This window comes from Diachasmimorpha longicaudata, chromosome 1, assembly GCF_034640455.1.
Source record: "Diachasmimorpha longicaudata isolate KC_UGA_2023 chromosome 1, iyDiaLong2, whole genome shotgun sequence".
Taxonomy (NCBI): Eukaryota; Metazoa; Arthropoda; class Insecta; order Hymenoptera; family Braconidae; genus Diachasmimorpha; species Diachasmimorpha longicaudata.
Window position 1 is genome coordinate 5,073,162 of NC_087225.1, and position 6,018 is coordinate 5,079,179.

Here is a 6,018-nt window from a genome sequence, read left to right on the forward strand (position 1 = left end):
TTGGTTTATCAGACTGTAGAAGTGATTTACCACCAACGCTCATCACATTCTCCTCTCTCCCAGAATTAAAACGTCAGGGATTCACATTCACTGAGCTCAATCGACGGATAGCGATGACTTTTCATTGAGTCATTCAATTCGATAAATCATAACCAATAATACGGTTCACCACGATGAGACTAACGAGAGACGGTCGATGCCATTAATAGTTCAGTTATTAACAAAAATCGGCTGTTCGTTAATTAACGACAAAACGAGTGTGCAATATCCACTTCATAAAATTAATTACAGATTCTTGAGTCGCACCAGATATTGAGGAGAGCACCTCATGTGAGCGCTTTTGCTTTCATTCGAATGTTTATGATACGATGGAAATGGGATAATTTATTCAATTTTCATTTTTGAAAAAGAGGGACTGCCGGAAATGGCCGGCCGGTAATTTCTAAAAAAAACGTATTAGATGGTCCAATAATTTTTCGTGCTCGCCCAAAGTTTCACTCGTATCTACATTTTTTTATTTAACCAAGCTTATATCCTATATTTCCTTGTGTTAAAAACTAATTTCTAATGAATACACGACTGCTCGTCGTGATTTACAAATTTATAGAATAAATTATAGCAGTAAATTCTTGAGATTCCTCTCCCTGTAGATTAGAATGTCAAGGATTTACACTCTCTTAACTTACTCAACCGATTGTTACAATTTTTAATTGAGTCATTCGAATAAATAGATAAATAAGGAAGCAAATACATCCATCAATAAATGACTGCATAAATCAATAGTTGGATAATGACATAATTAAATTCATCAATGTTCTCGCTTCAATAATTAGAGAAAATAAATGAATAAATAGATTGACATTTTTATAACATTTAAAATTCATTCCTTTAGCTTTATTATCATAATAATTATACAACTAAATAATTGGATTACAACAATATCATTCTACTATTATGATCCTCGTGCAGTAAAATAATTCGTTTATTGCAGAATTAATACTATTAATTATGAGGCAAGTTCCTATAAATCAATACTAATATTATTGGCCATTTCATATTATCTTGAATCATTTATTTACACAAAATAGTTTATAATTTTAGTTACATTCTTTTCGTCAAGACGAGAAGGCCCTTGGTTTTTTCTCCAAGATTGACTTGAAAAAACTTCCTCTTGTCTCGTCTGATCTGCAGCCCAATCTCATTCGATTATCGATAAGTATTTATTTACTTATGCGATTGAATGAATGAATGAATGGACGCACTGAGATTCACTACGGGATGATTAAAGGTATCATAAAAGTGCTTTTAATTTCGGTCTTTTCTTTGAGTGCGGAAGCCGGGCATTATATCAGCAGTGGAGATACTCCAACGATAGTGAAGGAGAATGTACGAGGGGGGAATTAGCTGCGTTGCCTCTAAGTAGGATTACGTTTATGTAAATGAACCGCCTATCCCATCATACGGGCGTTAGGCTTTGCTTTTCTCCATTTTATATTGTCCCTCTTCCGTGTATACCCTCAGGCCCTGACTCTCACATTTCAGTTAATTTGCACACATTCGAACTTGATAATTTGCCTCGTTCTTCTGTCCCCATTGGTATTTACTTTTTATCCATTTAATATATTTTTTTACCTGAGTATGAAGACAGAACAGAGACCAAAATAAACAGTAATAATTCTAGTGTTCAGTGAAAACGTCGCTTGACGAGCAAACGTCGCGAATACTCAAATAGTGAAACGAAAAATGCCGAGGGATAATTCCAGTGGCCAAAAGAAAAGAGTTCTTTTCTTTTATTCTCAGGGATAAATGAGAGGACATGTAATGGCAGTTATTTCGTTAACGATACGTACATGGGGAAGCAGTGGTAAATTCCCACGGAGATACCGCTCACTCCTTCCGCCAACTGGATTCAACTTTCAGTTTTTATTGGTTTATCTTCTTCGCGTTGGGCCAAGGACGTTGGATCGGATATTGCGAGAATCAGGGTTGAGGAAAGAATGAATGAAATTTCATGGACAGTTGATTGGCCGTCTTCAGAGGTGACCGTTAGTTTTAATTAGAGCTGGGAAATGGTGGAATTTTAGGTATCAATTAAACCTCGATGAAATTTCACATTTGGAAGCTGACGCAAGACAACGTTTTTTTGACTTTTCCAGGAAGTGAATTCTATCGAGTTTCATGATTTTTTAAATTTTGGCCGATGAAGGTTTTCATAATTTATATAAAACTATCACATGACTGATAATTTAATGTAGAGAGAATTAGTAACTGTGTCCTAAATTTCACTGTTAAGAAAAAAATTAATTTCAGTTTCGCTAATATTTCCCAACATATTTATCCAGTGCAAAGTGATAGATTATTACAATAATTAGTAGCGAATGATCAACCTGAAAGTATTCAATAATAATTTACCTGAATTCTAACTTTTCACTGGTTACCTGCGAAAATTTTCAATTTTCCTGACGGAATTCCTTGCAAATTTTATGGAACTATAACTTCGTCATTGTTCTCCAAGAACTTTATTAATTAACTTTAATTTTGGTTACAAATTTATAAACTATTATTAACTTCAATTTCGATTAAAAACTTTCAACAAATGTGTCCACATCCATTTAATTTTTTTCAAATATTCATTAGAGCAGAAAAAAATTTTTTATGCACTATCAGAAATACCGAGCATGAACTTTTATTACAACAAACGAGAATTCACGGGGTTTTAAATTTTATTCGCATTAACTCCGGGGAGGGGTCTTGTTTGAATATTCTCGGAGGCTTTATCTCCTGGCTGCGGCTAAATGGCATTAATCCATGTTAAATCCCCAGTTCGAAGATTGGGCAGAGTAGTACAATTTTATTTTATTTTTCATTGTCTTCTTTTTTTTTATCGGGAACTATAGAATTCTGCGGAAATGGAACAATCGGTTTAAAATGAAAAAAAGGAGAGGAAAAGGAGAGATGGAAAGAAGCTAAAAGGCTATATAAGAAGAAGACGGAGGTAAAAAAAGAGGTAGTATGATGGGAGAGGTTCCAAGAGGAATTCTACATAAAAATCGGTGAAATATGCATAGCCGTTACGAGGAGAATGAGGAAAGGAGCTCTCGAGGGAAAACGGAATCCGGAATCCAAGAGAGTTTTGCGGGTGGGAGATGAGTAGGGCTGGCCTGGGGAAGGGGTTGTAGGGTAGGAGATACAGAAAGAAGTCGAGATAAATAAAGGCAGAGTGCATGAGCATCTTGCCTAAGAATCAAAATCAAACTTTGCCGTTATGCCTCAGTAAAAACTGAAGGATTTTCATGCAGTCGTTTACCCGCGCACCAATATTTCTACACTGAGATCTGAGAATTTTCATTACTCGATTTTTCACGATACCTATGTTAAATCTGATAATCTCATCTTACTCACAATGAAAAATCACTGAGAATTCACGATATTCTTGGCTGCACAGGGTAACAAAGATAATGAGATAAATTCTGTTGGACAATTTAGAGACAGAAAGATCTGTATCTAAAAAATATATATTTAAAATAATTTATACATGCTTTATGCATATTTTATGTGAGTCCTATATGTATACAATGTATACATTAAATTAGCCTAAATTATATAGATTTTTCGGGCCTTGCTTCATAGGATTTAATTAAATTTTTTTCTCTGGTCGAATCCTCCTTCACTCGAATATTCTTATGAGGACAATCAATAAATCTTCAGATGACTACAAATATTCTGACAATCAGGGAATTAGTGGGTTAATTATGCGTCTCGATCTGTCTAGGGCTATTGCACACAGTTCAGATTACTCCAGTCCAAAAGGTTAAAAAATTTCAACACAAAATATTACATAAAAAAATTCTCGGCAGTTATTAATAAACAGAGATAAAGTTTGAAAGATGAATTTATATTGTTCTATGATATATCGTTTGATTTATTAATTTCTAGTATTTGTCAATGTCAAAAGGATAAAGAAGTCGAGGTCTTTGAACTTCTCTCCCTTTAATAGAATCATGTGCAGTTGGAGACTGTTATGAGGCATACGAATTAACCTTTGGGTGACTGGAGACTCTGGAAAATCAGTTGTAATGGAATTTCGGTGATCAGAGGGTTAATGGGATGATTATACGTCTCAATCAGTGGCGGGTTCTAGCAGATGTTCGATTCTAGTGTTCTCGATACAAAATTTCCGAGAATGAGTTTCACATTTCTTCATTCATCAGTTGGATACATTGGTTGCCTGGGGTTTTCACTGCCAGATATGGAAAATAGATGAAAAGTATTGAAAAGATATTTTTTTTTACTTGACTTTAGTAAATAGTTTATAAATTGTCTCCAGGCGCGAAGTTTTTATGATTTTTAAAATTGAAGAACAATTTAAGATGAAACATTCTTCTTTTCCATAATTTTTTTACTATTTCGACACGAGTGTAAAAAAATCACTTATCCTCACAGAGTGAAGAAAGAATACATATTGATACGAGTGCAGAAAAGCACAATCTAATTGCTTGGCTCACGTGTCAAAAATAACTTTCTCCATATTTTTTTCACGAGGATTGAACCGTATTTTTACCACAACGTGTGGAGACGTTTCATGCACGCGAACAGTGCAGAAAAAGCCACTTTTCCCCCTGCGTAATGAAATCCTACCTTTCGTTACAGTTGCGAAAAGCATTTCGTCGATAAACTGTCCGTAAACTGACATTTCCAGCCCGCACCCCGTGCGCAAAGCTCCATTTTCCGCACATTATGCCGAAAAGTCGTGTTCAATCGGAAGTATTTTAGGCTGATGGGATCCGTCTCCCTTTCCGATCGTCCTTTAAATCTACGTCAAACCCAGAAACATTTTCCACCAATCGTATCGAAATATACTTTTACGTATACTAAATGTCAAGAGCCAGTGATATCACCCCGGGGGCCAAAAAAATTCTCCCTCCGCCCATATCAAACCATTTTTTTCGATCCAATAAGTGAAGAAGGGAAGTTGATTTTTTAAATATCCTGAGCAAAACAAATTTCGAAGGTGAATCCAATTCCCAAGAGCAACTCATCCCCCTTTAACGTAACCCGCCTCCATCACTCATAATTAAGGTTTAGAACTCCTGCGTTTTTGATAGTCACTAAAAATGTCGCCGAGGGTCTACCAGAAGTGGTTAAGGAGTTTCGACAGTCTACGGGATTTTCCCAGAGTGGTATATGGCGCGACTTTTCGACAAAGGAGCGCGGCCGGGGGTGAAGGCAGAGCAAAGAGGGTGGCGGCACTGGGTAAGGGGGTGAAAGAGTGAGAGGAGGAAGCTGTGTGGATGAGGAGAGAGTTGCGTATACCTCCTTAACGCTCCTCTGGCGATATTAGCAATACTCGGAGGCTCATAAAGTCGAGCGTAGCGCAATTCGAGTCACTTTGCGAACCCTTTATACACTCGGGCATTTTCTCCTCTCCCCCATTTTCTCATTCGTTGAGAGGCTAGATTCACAGAACTGGAATATACCGACTCGACGAGACCCAATGGGTGAAGAGGAAATTATTTTCTCGAGGAAAATGTACACCATTGGGACTGTGATTTTTTTTCTCCCTTTTTTTTTTGTTCGTTTGTCTTGGTAATTAACGTTTGATCTTTCGATACCATATTCTTAATTTTAATTAGATTCGCTTTGTCTTGACAGCATTTGAATTATTAAGGAGTCAATCAAGTTGTCCGCATTCTGGAGCACTGCTCCAACTGTTGTATTTGTTATTATGGAGGCAATGATTATCTTTGTTAATAGTAACATTTAAATTCTCATTTTTATTGCCATTTCAACATTTTATGAATACACTATTGATTTCATCTGTTGCTGGTTGTTTCTGATGTCGAAATGCCCCAATTTGATGGGGTGAAAGTGAATGACAATACCTGGAAATTTCAATGAAAAATGTGAGAAATAGAAAAAAAGGTTGTACTAATTATCGAAGTAATTAGTTTCCCAACAGAACGTCTATTGTCATGGAATAATAAATAGGTTCATTAATTTCGTTAATATTTCCCTGTA